Source organism: Lissotriton helveticus, chromosome 6 (assembly GCF_964261635.1).
Source record: "Lissotriton helveticus chromosome 6, aLisHel1.1, whole genome shotgun sequence".
Lineage (NCBI taxonomy): Eukaryota > Metazoa > Chordata > Amphibia > Caudata > Salamandridae > Lissotriton > Lissotriton helveticus.
In genome coordinates this window covers 805,460,159-805,476,313 of record NC_136067.1, presented here as the reverse complement: position 1 = coordinate 805,476,313, position 16,155 = coordinate 805,460,159, and positions in this window count along the sequence as shown.

Here is a 16,155-nt window from a genome sequence, read left to right as displayed (position 1 = left end):
CATCTCCGGACACCTGAGAGATCTGCACTGGCTCCCGGTCAACAAGAGAATCACCTTCCGTCTCCTCACCCACGCGCACAAAGCCCTACACGACCAAGGCCCGAGCTACCTCAACAACCGGATCAACTTCTACACTCCCAAGCGCCTCCTCAGATCAACCAACCACGCCCTCGCCGCCGTCCCCCGCATCCGAAGAGAGAGAACAGGAGGAAGGTCCTTCTCCTACCTGGCCGCCAAGACCTGGAACTCACTTCCCACCATTCTGCGCCTGACCCAAGACCACCTCTCCTTCAGGAAGAAGCTCAAGACTTGGCTGTTCGAGCAGTAGCGGCACCCCCCCCTCCCAGCGCCTTGAGACCCTACGGGTGAGTAGTGCGCTTTACAAATGACCTGATTGATTGATTGATTGATTTGTGCTCCGTGCTGCTGCCTCCCCGGGGACTCGCTGGTGTGAGCGAGAGCTGCTGTCGGCACGCTCTGACCTTCGCTCCCAGCTTGAGTCTCCAGGGTCGAGGCCAGGGCAAAAGTAAGATCTGCACCTAGCCCGGGGGACTGCGAGGACCAGCAACCCCTGCTTGGAGCAGCTGGTGCCTCTTCCCCCAGGCGACACGCCCACGGACAAGCCCACCGGCTACACGTATAAAGCAACAAGTAGTCTCACGCGACGCGGGACTAAGCGCGGAGCTAAGCCCGGGCAAAGGGCGGGCCGTCTGTGGCCGTCCGGGGACGACCGAGGACGGGACGGGCCACCCCATTAACACCTAATCTAGGAGAATAGGTCAATCGGTCTACTTGGAATTTAACACTTCCTTATGATGGCCTTAAAAAAACTTCGTTCAAGAACAATTTATATGAAGCGCATGGGTACTGACGCAGCTATCAGAAAATCTGTTGATAAATCTATGAAACCAGGTCAAATTTCCAGCACACCGGCAATAACGAAATACTTTTCCACTCTCTCTGTGAAAAATCACTCATCTCTTCTTACATCAGAAGAAGAAAAAAAGCAAAATCTCTCAATCAATAATTTTGAACATCAGTTACTATTACACTCTGAACTAAGCAACCATAACCAAGGACCATCAAACACAGAGATTAATCTGGCAAAGATCTCCCTCTTGGAAGAGTATCATCAATCAATCTTAGAGATGTCTCAAATAACACCTATTAAACACCAGGGTAATGAACTAGCCATGGAGGTCTCTGCAAGTAATATTACTAAGATCGAAGAACAAAAATCAATAACTCCGCTAAGACTAAACCAGCCACTTACCAGTTCCCCAGAAAAATCACCCCAATTGTACACTAACCAAACTAATCACACTGATTTCTACTTTTCTAATTTAACTCAGGCAGCTACCGTTCCACCCCTGTCTAAAGCACTTTTTTCCCTACAGGACATTTTGGAATCAGTTCTCACCCACCTTGGTCAAATCTTATCTAATTCAGATGACACCCTGGATGTCCAAATAGGTATTCTTAAGTTCTTGGTGGAAGAAAAAAAGAAAAAAGAATTACCTAATGACTTATCTGACAAACATGTAACGGTTAACCGATTACAATTTGAAGATGGCTGTAAAAAAGGAACAAGGTCTCTAAAAATGCAAGATGCAAGTACACAAACATCAGATGTGATAATAATTGAGACTAAAATCAAGGAAATAAGAAAAAAGAAAAAAACTCCCATAACTTATTCTCTTAAGAAACTCTTCAGAGAAGAAAAGGAAAATATCACCGAAAATAACATCAAACACTATCCCATTTTTACCAACAAAGAAATTGAGAAAGGTCCAAGTCCGATAGCTCTTGACAATAAAATACATTCAACAAAGGTTATCAATCTACAGGAAACAAAACAGACGGGAAAGACCATAAAAAACAAAGACCTGAAGGAAAAAATAGGAAAGAAAAAGCGAAGAAGACCTCAGAGAAGAATTCAAAAGAAAAAAGGGAACAAACTCAAATTTCAAAGACACATCTTCACTAATTCGGTGAACTCCTCAGCGACTCAAATAACTCCACTGGTGAAACCTTTGAACCCAAAAGCAGAAGAATACTGCCCGACCTCAGTAAAAAAAACAATAGAGCAAAAAAGTAATGATATAAAAGAACTACAAGATTACAAAATATGGCAGTGGGATGGAAATCAATCAAATCACTTAACAATAGAAGAACTTTTTCCCACTGACAATATGCCGCTCAATCGTGGAAGAATAATTAATCTATTACAAGAAATACCTTCTCTGAACTCTCTGACAAGTAACGAAATTGACCTAGTACGCTTTCCGAAAAAAGAAAATAACAAATTTGTACAAGTGTCATTCTTTTCCTCAGTTCTCCCTGGAATAATTATAAGAGAGAAGGAAATTCTACACAAGAATGGCTATGATGTAATCTCAATACCAGAAATCAAAACCAATTTACAAAATACAGCGGCAATTAGACAATCTCATACTAAAAACAACCTCAGCTCAGATTGGGGAGAATATGCATCAAACAATATGAGAAAAGATATATTAAAAATACAAGTAATGCACGGCGAAAGGTCGGTTTGGTCCCGGAACATTAACCCAAAAGATAAAGAGAACAACCTACAATCTTGGGCGTGGTTATCAGAAGCATTAAACAGCAAAAAATTGGATAATCCACAACAACATCAGGTTTAGCAAAGGTCTGAAGCTTTCGTCATGGAATCTGGCCGGGAAAACCACCAACAAAATGAAAGATGCAACGAAAGATTATCCAGATATTCTTGCTCTGCAGGAAACATGGTTAACCACCCCCTTCACACAAAAAGGATATTATGTTTATGAAATCTCAGCAAAAAAATCCAAAAGGGGCCATGCCAAAGGAGGTATGGCAATCCTGCTGAAAGAAGATTATTCTTGGTCGCAAGAAATAATTGATACATATTCACACAACCTACAATGTATCAAAGTACAATTTAAATTACAATCATCAGATATTCATAAGAAAATACTACTTTTCAATATCTACGCTCCACCAAGTAAAAAATACGACCCTTTATTTGATCATCTACTAGAGACCATAACGAACATCCTGGAAGATCAACATCATCTATCATATATCATTATGGGCGACTTAAACGCTAAAATATCAAATAGTGAAATAAAGAAATGGTCTATATTATTTAAGGAGGAATCACTGGAAATATCACTCCCGCAATTTCCAAAAGGAGTAAAGTCGGATAAAAGAGGAAGCTCATTATTATCATTCCTTCCAAGCATAAATGGGACAATATTAAATGGAAACATCAATGGAGATAAGCCAGCTTCATTTACTAGGCAGGGAAATGGAGTCCCTTCTATTCTTGATTACTTCATATGCGGGAATGAAGTAAAAGAACAAATTACCCAACTGTCTATTAAATTTAAAGAGGAAAGTGATCATGCACTCCTACGTTTAACAACACTCTGGACGCCACAAACTACTTTCCAGAATGAACCAATATTCTATAAACCCAAAACGGAAGTAAACACAGTCCAGCGTCGGATCTATTGGGGTGCGGAAAATTTGGATTATTTGAATGTATTAATAACACAAACTCAATTGTTAACTGCCACTTACTCCGATGACCCCATAAAGAATTATGAAACTGTATTGAACGAACTTAAACACGCAATACAAAGTAAATCAAAACAGGACAGACTAACACAAAGGAAAAGTGCCAGCAAGAACACAAATTGCAATCAAGCAACTATAAAAAAACTCAATAGGTTGATTCGCGCTCAGTACTTGCGTTACTCGTCAGTAAATAAAGTCGAAATAAACAGACTAAAGAATCAAATTCGAAGACAAAGGGCTAAACAGGAAAAGTTGAAACAGGACCGTAATTGGATTGATATCCAACTAGCAGCAAAACAATGCAATCAACGAAAATATTGGTCTTTGATAGCAAAGATGACGGGAACTAAAAAGAAGTTAGAAGCAATCCCTGTCTCAGAAGAAGACTGGGGTATATATCTAAATGATCTATACAAACCCAACCCGAAAGTAATGGTGAGAAAGGACACTGAACAAGAAATGGTAACCAAAGATATAAAACTCACCAAGACCTCGGCTGTGTCAATCGCCCTGAATATCAAAAAGGCAAGAAGTACGGGCGCATCCAGCCCTGATCAGATCCCTATTAAGGTTTATCAAGCTGACCAAAAAGCATGGGGCCAGATGCTCGTGCCATTATTCAATTATATATTTGACTCCGGGAACATTCCAAACTCGTGGAAAGGAAGCACAATAATTCCAATATACAAAAAAGGAAAAAGGAGTATAGCTGGAAATTATAGACAAATCGCTCTAATGGATGCTGGTGGTAAGATCTTTGCTGCAGAAATACTTGACCGGTTGAAATCTTGGGCATTTTCGAAGGGACTAATTCCCATGTTTCAGGCTGGGTTCCGACCGAACCATTCAGTTACGGACAATATAGCTACCCTTCAATTTTTATTAGACAAATACGTAACTGGAAAATCTCAACCAATATATGCAGCTTTTATAGACTATTCTACTGCCTTTGACAGGGTGGATAGGCCGACACTATGGATAAAATTGAGAAAAATGGGTATCCCTGAACCACTATTGCAACTAATTGTGAACCTACATAGTAATACCTGGTGCCGAGTCCAAATGGGGAGTGACAGGGGCCTGTCAAAGATTATTCAAACATCCAATGGCCTAAAGCAAGGATGTCTTTTGGCCCCGATTTTATTTTCTCTCTACCTGAGTGACCTACCATCGCATCTACAACAAGGGCTATGTACTCCACCGAAAATGGCCGCTCAGCGCATACATGCTTTGCTGTATGCGGACGATATAGTCATGTTCGACCTGACACCTTTTGGACTTCAAAGTCTTTTAGATATCTTATACAACTACTCGAAAGAACATTTCTTAACTCCAAATATAAGTAAAACTAAAGTAGTTGCATTTTCAAACAAGAAAAAAGATGTGAAGTACCAATGGAAACTGGGAGGAGAGATTTTGGAACAGACAAAGGAATATACCTATCTTGGTAGAATTTTTTCGTATAATATGAGCAACAGCAAACAAATTAACCATTTAAAAAGGAAAAGTGATCTACATGCCGGGGCCATGTCACGCCTGTATACGACTACTGGAAGCAGGCATTTTTCAGCACTAATAAAAATTTATAGAGCCAAAATCCCCCCCGGTTCTATCTTACGCCTCTGAACATATTCCCCTAAAACAATGGAGTTATATGGACTTAAATGAAGGCAAAATATTAAAAAAGTTAGTGAAAGTTTCCAATTCGACACCAGTACAGGCACTAAGATTGGAATGTACGATCACAAGCGCATATGCGACATCAGTAGCAAGCCTCATTAGGTGGGCCTATAACCTTCTCCATTCCAAAGAGGGTACCCTACGACATTTGTTAAAAATCGAGACTTTTAGTAAGGATACTACTAACTCTACATTTCTTAAAAACTTGGGAGAGGCTTTTCGTCTAGCAAAAATTAGTGCAGAAATGTTATTATCTTGGACACGCGCACAACTCAAACTATTTTTAAAAAACTTTGCTCCCAAACTGAGTTACGAGCTTGATCACTTCCACTGTACTAAATTATCTATGTACAAGACTTATGCTGACTCCCAAGAATATAAGCAAAAACCGCTATATCTGGAATATACTCTTACCCATGGTGCAAGGCGCACGATCATGATGCTACGTCTGGGTATACTGCCCTTATTATCCTTTACCTCTTCCTGGAGACAAAACAGCACCTCGCAATGTAACCTGTGTCAGGGGGGCAAACAGAATTTAGAGCATCTGCTCTTTATATGTCCAAATAAAAATGTTGTCATTGCTAGGTTATCATGCTTAGAGCCCATATATCGGTCTTGCAGGATTGTCAATGCAAGGGATTTTATTTCCGTATGCGTTAAGCCACCAAATGAATATGTTTGTTATAAGATTTTAAATTTTTTGAAAATTACATTGAAAATGTATTAAACTGTACGTAAAATCAAATGTATTTTCTTTTAGATAATTTTGTGGTCCTCGAAAGAGTACCGAAACAAAATAAACTTTTTGACTTTTGACTTTTGATTATGTAGTATACATTTTAGCACAGTTCATTAGTTAATCAAGCAAGAGCCTCCAACTTTTTACGTACAACACAAAGACAAAGAAATGTAACAAAAGATGAATTCATTAGTACATCTTCTGAGTTTAAACATGCAATCAGGGCTTGTCTACATGTACTTACTCCACGTGTATTAAACAGTCTTTTAAGTATAGTTTTTCCTTCATTTTCCAGTTCTGGACAAACACACAGTAAGTGTATAATGTTTTCTTGACCTGATTTACAAAGCCTACATAATTTGTCATCTTTTGATCTTGTCCATGGTGGTAAGTGAACTAATCCTGGAAAATAGCCAAATCTTGCATTGGTAAAGATTTGTTTATTTTTCTAGGACCATGAAGTTTCCAGGTAGTTTTGCACCTTTTTTCCCTTAAATCCACTTACAATCGACCATGCATGTTTTCTTTTTACAAAGATCTCTTTATCCTTTATCAGGGAAAGATGGTTGGCAAGTTTATTTATTGTTTTTTTAAACTCTGTTGTGCAACATTGGTGTTCCAAATCGGTGTTATACCAAATTCTTCAATTGCTTTATTTAAGTAGGAGTGGACATGTAAGTTTCTGTTGTTTTTTACTTCTTGCCACAGTAATCTGGACATTTCATTATCTTGATAGTTTTTTATTCTATTCCATACTTTCAGTATATGCCCTTTCCTTGCATAGCGTTTGATGTCTATAGAACTGTGAATTAAAACCATCTTTAATGGCAAATGCCACTTTTCGAAAGTTGCTATTTCATTGTTCCAAACCATTTGGTGCCTGCAGCCTATGTCCTGGGTCACATGACTAGGTGCAGATGTCAGTTGGTCTTTGTGTATTGCTCTCAGACAATGATAGAAAGGGAGGCTATGTCTTGGCAGGAGGGGCCACTCTGACTTAATGAGGGAGAGGAGCTCTTACCTACTATACTTGTACATCACAAAGGCTCTACCAGAACACTCTCACAAATGGATTGTCATCAGTCTTTTGTGTCCCCAGATAAGCTGGAACCAGGGCAGGGAGGAGGGAAACTTCAAACACATCTGGGGGCGGACACTTGTAGAAACTTCTCCTACTTCAAAGTGGGTACCAGGTTTAAATAATGTACCTCAGACACCAACTCTTCAGTACGCTTCTGGACCTGTGAAAGACTCAGAAAAAGGACTGCTGTGCTGCTTTGCCACAACAAGGACTGCCACTCTGCTGCCCTGCTGTACTACCCAGGACCTGCATCTTGAATCCAGGACCGCCAGAGGGCTAGTTGTTTGGTTTCCTGATCAGAATCCTCAGGGACAAAACAGGCTCCCCTCATCTTGAACCCATACTTGGACTCAGCCTGTTGTGAGTCTTGCCCCCGATTGGTGCCACCCCAGTCCTAGACCCTTGAAAGTGGATCTGAATGGGACTCCAGAAGAACTGAGGCAGCGCAATGCATCACTTCACCAAACTCTGCGATGCATCTCCATGCAAGTACCTCGCATCACGCCCACAGCTCTATCAGAACTGTCACTGTTCGATGCATCTCCCACAAGGACCTCAAAATTACCCATGCAGCTCCGTCTGAACCACTGGTGCACAACGCATCTCCATGCCAGGACATTGCATCGCCTCTCCTGTGCGACGCTTCTTTGATGCGGGATCTAGAGCCACTCCGTAACCAGGATTTAGGATACTTTGTTCAGCAGGTCCAACGTGGTCACTGTATCTGGCCCATGCCTCACTGCGGTTGGCCTGAACTTGTGGCATGACCAGATAACCACAGTTGGTGCTTTAGCTTTTTAGCCACTATTTTGACTTACATCGTTAAAATTGCATACCTCCGGTCCTACAGATTGGATTTTTATCATTTTGATGTAAAACGAAGTATAAAAAGTTACTATATTCTGTTAAAAGGCAGGAAAGTTTTCCTGTGTTGGGTTTTCATTATATTTCTGTTTGTGCTCTTCATACTTACTTTACACATTGCCTCTAAGTTAAGCCTGACTGCTTTTATGCCAAGCTACCAGAAGGTTAAGCTCAAGTTAATTTACTGACTTTTGCGGTTCACCCTGATGAGTATTGTCGCAATCCAACACTTTCCCTATTGTTGCACCAACTAGAGTGGGAATAGTATTTTTTTACCCCTCCTGAGTCCAGTGATTTACCTACTGTTGCATAGACTGGATTGGGAATAGTACATTTGAGACCCCACCCCCCCGCAATCCAACACTTTCCCTACTGTTGGACCAATTGGAGTGGGAATAGTAATTTTTACCCATCCTGAGTGTTAGAAACGGGACCTCTGGCCGGCCAAGGCTTGCGCCAAGGTCAGTCAAGGATCACCATTTCCAAGGTCAGGGCTAGGAGTCACACACCAAGATAACCCCCGCTCACCCTCTAGGTAACGTGGCGCGAGCAGCAAGGCTAATCTCAGAGGCGATGTGTAAAGCGTTTGCGCGCGCACCCCAGCGACAACAACCAAAGGCCCACCACAAAGGAAACTCCACACAAGGTTATATCAAAAATAGCCTTTGTATTATAATAATAAAAACACATTAGATAACACACACACTTTACAATGTGCCAACAGGCACGGGCAAGATTTACAAGGGATTATGTACAGGACAGGGCCACCTGGACCACTGTCAGGGGTATGCACTTGTTAGAAATAATACTTGTAGGTATAACACTTTAGCACATAAACATACAATGACTGTAACACAGAAATAGTAAATGTAGCATACAACCAGTAACTACTGGTAAAGAGAAAATACCTCCTACGCCACCCTAGTCTCTGTAGGGAAATCACGCAGGGAGCTAGGACCTTATCAGCAGGACCTATGGAAGGAAAACCTATCACCTCCTACGCCACCCCAGTCTCTGTAGGGAAATCACGCAGGGAGCTAGGACCTATGGACGGAAAACCTATCACCTCCTACGCCACCCTAGTCTCTGTAGGGAAATCACGCAGGGAGCTAGGACCTATGGAAGGAAAACCTATCACCTCCTACGCCACCCTAGTCTCTGTAGGGAAATCACGCAGGGAGCTAGGACCTTATCATCAGGACCTATGGAAGGAAAACCTATCACCTCCTACGCCACCCTAGTCTCTGTAGGGAAATCACGCAGGGGGAAGGAAACCTAAAATAATCACCTAGGCAAGTAACATTTAGCAAAGGCAATTAAACATCAACATTCCTCTCAGCAGGTCACTTTTAGCAAAGGGAAATAAAAGAACAAGGCATTACCTAAGCAGGTCACTTTTAGCAAAGGTAATGACACAACCAATCCTCTAAGCAGGTCACTTTTAGCAAAGGGGATAAACACATAAAGAATTACCTAAGCAGGTCACTTTTAGCAAAGGTAAAAACAAACATTCCTCTAAGCAGGTCACTTTTAGCAAAGGGGAATAAAAGAACAAAGCATTACCTAAGCAGGTCACTTTTAGCAAAGGTAATGACAAACAAGAATTGCACATGTAACATTAAAACACATTCAGAGGTGCAGGTAGAACATTTGCGCACAAATCAAATGAGCAGTAATCATAAATTGCGCAGGGTGCACATGGCACAACACTAGAAAGGTCCCTCAGGCCAACTGGCCTCGAAAGGGGCTGAATGCCCTGAGTCTCAGTGTCAGGGGGTCTGCGCAGGCAGCACAGAACACAAAGCCTAAACGTAGCAACTGTCCACTAAGTGCTGGACAGTTGTGAATAGCAAGTAGGCAAACGTTGGAGCCGCGTGGGCTCAAGAACACAGGTGGGGAGACACAGCGTGGGAGCCTCGGGGCTACAACCAACTAGCTGCCTGTGTCCCCCTAGAGCCTCTGTGGCTCGCAAAACAAAGGTGCTGGCACCAAAGAGCTTCTGCGCTCTAGACCAATGATGGGCGCTCAAGAGCCTCTCTCAGGGCTCAATGGGCCAGGGTGCCGGCACTCGAGCCTCTCGGGACTCGTGAACAAATGCAGGTGCTTGGAGCCTCGTGGGCTCTTAAAACGAATGCCCCCTCGAGCCTCGGGGCTCGTAATTATGCATAGGGCGGGAGCCTCGCAGGCTCGACAAAGATCAATTGCCCCCGGAGCCTCGGGCCCGTAAAAGAACTATGGCTGGGGCCCCTCGGGCTCACAGAACAAAGAATGGCCCCTCTCGTTGGAGTCCCTCACGGGGGACTCAGAAGACCTGGCACGTGGGAGCGGCCCGCTGCCAACCGGGGCCGCTCTCAAGCAACAAAAGACCCTGTCCCCGCACTCACCGGTCCTTCGCTGGTGCTGCGGGGGCAGACCCTGCCGGCTCCTCTCGCGCTGCTCGTCTCTTTCTCCCGGGGCTCCTCTCTCCACTCGGGGAGCCTCGGGGACACGGCCGGCTGCTTTCCCTTCGCGCTGCTCGGCTGCGGGGGCGGGACTTCCGGTCGGCCTCTCCCGGGCCGCGCTATGATTGGCCGGTCAGGCCAGTGCTTCCGGATCGCCGCGGGCAGCGCGGCGGCTCGCTTTAGACAGGCAGGCGGGCTCACAGTATCCGAGGAGTGGGCTCCCTCGTGATACTTACAATATCCAAAAACGGGGCAATGCCGGGTGGGCACCGGCTTCCAAATCAAAATATAAAGCGAGGTAGGCACTCGCTATGCCTGACAAAGCGCGCCAAAGCGCTATAATCAAAATAAAGCGCACCCAGCGCTTAGGGGGAAAATAAAGCGCTCTTCAGCGCTAGGAGTAAAACGAAGCGCTCCCAGCGCTGGGGACAAGGGAGAGCGCTCCCCCAGCACAGCAAAGCTCCAGCAAGGTCTGGAGGCAGACAGGGGGGCAAGGCAGGGCCAGAGCCAGCACACTGGGTCTCCAGGCAGGGAGACAAGCCAAGTGGCGGTCCTCCTGGCCCCAGCAGCAGCAACAGCCCCCTCTGGCAAGGATCCACAAGTAGAACAATTTCTGTGGGGACAGAGCCCCATATTTATACAGAGAAATCCTTTGTTAGGAGGTGCAGGGTGGGGGGAAACCAGTTGCAGCTGGCTTGGGAGTACCCTTGATGGCCCAACCACCCCTTTCATTCACTGGGGAGGCTAGGGTCATTAGACAAACCACAGGGGGGCGGAGCCAGCATTGTGTGGGGAAAACCCAGCCCATCCAGGACACAGATCTACTCCTCCCACACATCACTCATGCTGATCTCACACTCACCACCGGGCAGACCCATCCAGACTTCCTGGAGCCTGGCATGCCAGCCAGCTCCAGCCAATCACGCTCCACTATCCTCACTGCACACATACATCAATGTCCAGAAGTAGCACTTCCCTTCTAGACACATACAAGCCGCACATACCATTGCGCAGCATTCATTCTCACGAGTTCATACATACTAAACTCGAGCCTGCACTCCCCACACATCAGGAACTACCAGGGCACACGCATTCCCCATGCATTCCTATGGGAGGGCAGGCCAGCCATACTACACGCACGCACTTTCACTCTGGGACACAGGGAAAAAGTGCGCCAAGACCCAAAAATCACTACACAGGGTCACAAATAAAGGCAAAAAGATTAGGGGTGAACCTGCCCTAAGGCCCAAGTCTAACACGACCCCCTTCCAGCCAAAACGCAGGGCAGACCGATCACCACCGTGATGGGCTTCCCTGCTTGGGGCGATAAAACAAGGACGCGGGCCCACAACTGCAGGGACACCCTCCTGTTTTACGCCATGGTGAACCCCTAGGGTTCCTTCTAAAACTACTGTAGGGACTAACTGGGGTACCCCACTGATACTCTCCAGCTGCCCTCGGCCAGGACCAGGCCCTAGGCCACCCAGGTACCACTGGATCCTGTATACTCACAAAGTGGGGGGTAGTAACCCCTGGCACATAATAGCCATGCTCCACTCTTCCTGTCTGTAAGACAGGGCTAGACTGCCACTGGTTCTCCAGCCTAGGGTCTACAACCTCAGGTGGACCAGGAGTCTCAGGGAAGGCTCTCCTCCCCTTACCTCTTCTCCTAGGGTTCCTCCTCCTCCTGCGAGGGGTTCCCTCTAAACAACATTCTCCCAACCTAGGGTTTAACCCCTCAGGTGGTACCGGGGTCAGAGGTGGGCTCTCCCACCCTCTGCACCCCCTTCCAGAGTCCTGCTCCCTCCCAACCGGGGCGGTACTTCTGGAGAAAGAACTGGTCAGGACACTGATTACAGTAGTCCCACCCTTCAGGTCAGGCTGATCCTGAACCTGGCCATCCAACCTCTGGTCTAAAACCTTCGGTGGAACCAATGCCTGGCACTCCAGGACTTCTGGGGACTCACATCCTATCCCCCAATCACTCCTTTCACTGGACTTCTGTACTCTCCCTCCTGGAGCGGTACTGCCAGCTTCTAGGACCATAGAAGCTCCGCTTACAGATGCTCCAGGTTCTCTACACACTAGGAGATCTCCCTCAAGTGAACTAACAGGCAAGTCTAGGTTCCTTTCCTGGTGTTCCCTAAAGAAACCATCCAGGCTCTGTGACAGGGCTTCGGGCATCTGGGGACTCTCGGTCACACACTCACTCCCGCTCCACTGAGACAGGCAGTCAGCCCCTACACCCTTCTCACTAACCAAGGACCTAGCTGGGCTACTCTCACCCTCTTCCACCACACTGGGCTGGAAGACACCTGACCCACTATTGTTGGAATCACTCACTAGTGACTCAAAAGAACCTTTCGCACTGTCCCAACGGTCTGCTTCCTCTGCCAGTTCATATGGCTCAGACAATCCACACCCTAACAGGTGCTGGCGCAACCCTGGATAAACAACACTGAGCAACTGCTCTCTGAGAAACATATCGAACAATATGTCCCAATCACATTTCGTGGGCTCCCGTACCCAATCACACAGGGCTCCACAACAGTCATCCACAAAATCTTCCCAAGACTGATGAGACGGTTTCCTAAGGTTCCTAAACCTCAACCTATTCTCCTCCTCTGGGGAAACAGGAACCATACTCGGGGAACTGGGAGTGGGACTGTCCACACTAATATTTAAAAAGCTGCCACCACTGGACTCCACCCTCCCTGGGGAATCCAGACAATTACAATTGTGCGCAGGGAAGAGTCTATCCTCTAGGGCTGCTCTCTCACGGATGATGGCCCTTCTCTCCACCTCTATCCTCTCCTGCGCTAAGAGTCTCTCGATCTCTAGCTGCGCCATAGCCTGGGCATGCTCTAACATGAGCTGTTCCATCGCTAACTGATGCTCCCTCTCTTCCTTCCTATCTAACCAATCCTCTGGGGACAGGACAAGGGATGTGGCGCTGGTACTGACACTGGACTCAGCAAGGGACTCCCTACCTATGGGGTCCTCACTCTCTGCTGACATCCATCCACTGTCATCCTCATTCACTTCACCTTCTTCAGGGCTCCCAACAGACTCACCATCCTCACGACGTGCGGCCCGGGCCCTATCTCTCTCACTGCGCTCAAGATCCCACTGACCCTTTTGCCATAGGATCAGGCTGCTCCTAAGTTCTGACTGAGTATCTGACTCATCCACCCCTATGTCTCTCTCTTCACAGAATCTGACCAATTCCATCATACTGTATCTAAACAGATCACAGAAATCAAAAACAGGCTCCATTTTGGCGGACGTTCTCAAGAAGAGTTTGACACAGGGAACCTGGGGGTCTGAGCTTACACAGGAGTACACAATTACACAATTCAGCAAGATTCCTATCTCAGAACTTGCACTCCACTGTCCAGCGTAACACACACTCATTCACACACAACCCTCCCCTCGGACTGGTAAGGCAGTTTCTACCACCCCTGATTATCTCAACCTGACCACTAGCGACACAGGTACCAAACTCTGGGAGCAGGGCGGGGAACAAGGTACTGGACAAAATACAAATGACACCTTTCAGGAGAAGCACAACTGAACTTCCCTAAAAAACAATAATCCCAAAATGTGGTTATCTAAAATTGCAGAGTTTTGAAGTGTGGCCTGTCGCCACTGTGGTACAACGCAAACGCAAGTCCAATCCCACCGCTGCCACCAATGTTAGAAACGGGACCTCTGGCCGGCCAAGGCTTGCGCCAAGGTCAGTCAAGGATCACCATTTCCAAGGTCAGGGCTAGGGAGTCACACACCAAGATAACCCCCGCTCACCCTCTAGGTAACGTGGCGCGAGCAGCAAGGCTAATCTCAGAGGCGATGTGTAAAGCGTTTGCGCGCGCACCCCAGCGACAACAACCAAAGGCCCACCACAAAGGAAACTCCACACAAGGTTATATCAAAAATAGCCTTTGTATTATAATAATAAAAACACATTAGATAACACACACACTTTACAATGTGCCAACAGGCACGGGCAAGATTTACAAGGGATTATGTACAGGACAGGGCCACCTGGACCACTGTCAGGGGTATGCACTTGTTAGAAATAATACTTGTAGGTATAACACTTTAGCACATAAACATACAATGACTGTAACACAGAAATAGTAAATGTAGCATACAACCAGTAACTACTGGTAAAGAGAAAATACCTCCTACGCCACCCTAGTCTCTGTAGGGAAATCACGCAGGGAGCTAGGACCTTATCAGCAGGACCTATGGAAGGAAAACCTATCACCTCCTACGCCACCCTAGTCTCTGTAGGGAAATCACGCAGGGAGCTAGGACCTATGGACGGAAAACCTATCACCTCCTACGCCACCCTAGTCTCTGTAGGGAAATCACGCAGGGAGCTAGGACCTATGGAAGGAAAACCTATCACCTCCTACGCCACCCTAGTCTCTGTAGGGAAATCACGCAGGGAGCTAGGACCTTATCATCAGGACCTATGGAAGGAAAACCTATCACCTCCTACGCCACCCTAGTCTCTGTAGGGAAATCACGCAGGGGGAAGGAAACCTAAAATAATCACCTAGGCAAGTAACATTTAGCAAAGGCAATTAAACATCAACATTCCTCTCAGCAGGTCACTTTTAGCAAAGGGAAATAAAAGAACAAGGCATTACCTAAGCAGGTCACTTTTAGCAAAGGTAATGACACAACCAATCCTCTAAGCAGGTCACTTTTAGCAAAGGGGATAAACACATAAAGAATTACCTAAGCAGGTCACTTTTAGCAAAGGTAAAAACAAACATTCCTCTAAGCAGGTCACTTTTAGCAAAGGGGAATAAAAGAACAAAGCATTACCTAAGCAGGTCACTTTTAGCAAAGGTAATGACAAACAAGAATTGCACATGTAACATTAAAACACATTCAGAGGTGCAGGTAGAACATTTGCGCACAAATCAAATGAGCAGTAATCATAAATTGCGCAGGGTGCACATGGCACAACACTAGAAAGGTCCCTCAGGCCAACTGGCCTCGAAAGGGGCTGAATGCCCTGAGTCTCAGTGTCAGGGGGTCTGCGCAGGCAGCACAGAACACAAAGCCTAAACGTAGCAACTGTCCACTAAGTGCTGGACAGTTGTGAATAGCAAGTAGGCAAACGTTGGAGCCGCTGGGCTCAAGAACACAGGTGGGGAGACACAGCGTGGGAGCCTCGGGGCTACAACCAACTAGCTGCCTGTGTCCCCCTAGAGCCTCTGTGGCTCGCAAAACAAAGGTGCTGGCACCAAAGAGCTTCTGCGCTCTAGACCAATGATGGGCGCTCAAGAGCCTCTCTCAGGGCTCAATGGGCCAGGGTGCCGGCACTCGAGCCTCTCGGGACTCGTGAACAAATGCAGGTGCTTGGAGCCTCGTGGGCTCTTAAAACGAATGCCCCCTCGAGCCTCGGGGCTCGTAATTATGCATAGGGCGGGAGCCTCGCAGGCTCGACAAAGATCAATTGCCCCCGGAGCCTCGGGCCCGTAAAAGAACTATGGCTGGGGCCCCTCGGGCTCACAGAACAAAGAATGGCCCCTCTCGTTGGAGTCCCTCACGGGGGACTCAGAAGACCTGGCACGTGGGAGCGGCCCGCTGCCAACCGGGGCCGCTCTCAAGCAACAAAAGACCCTGTCCCCGCACTCACCGGTCCTTCGCTGGTGCTGCGGGGGCAGACCCTGCCGGCTCCTCTCGCGCTGCTCGTCTCTTTCTCCCGGGGCTCCTCTCTCCACTCGGGGAGCCTCGGGGAC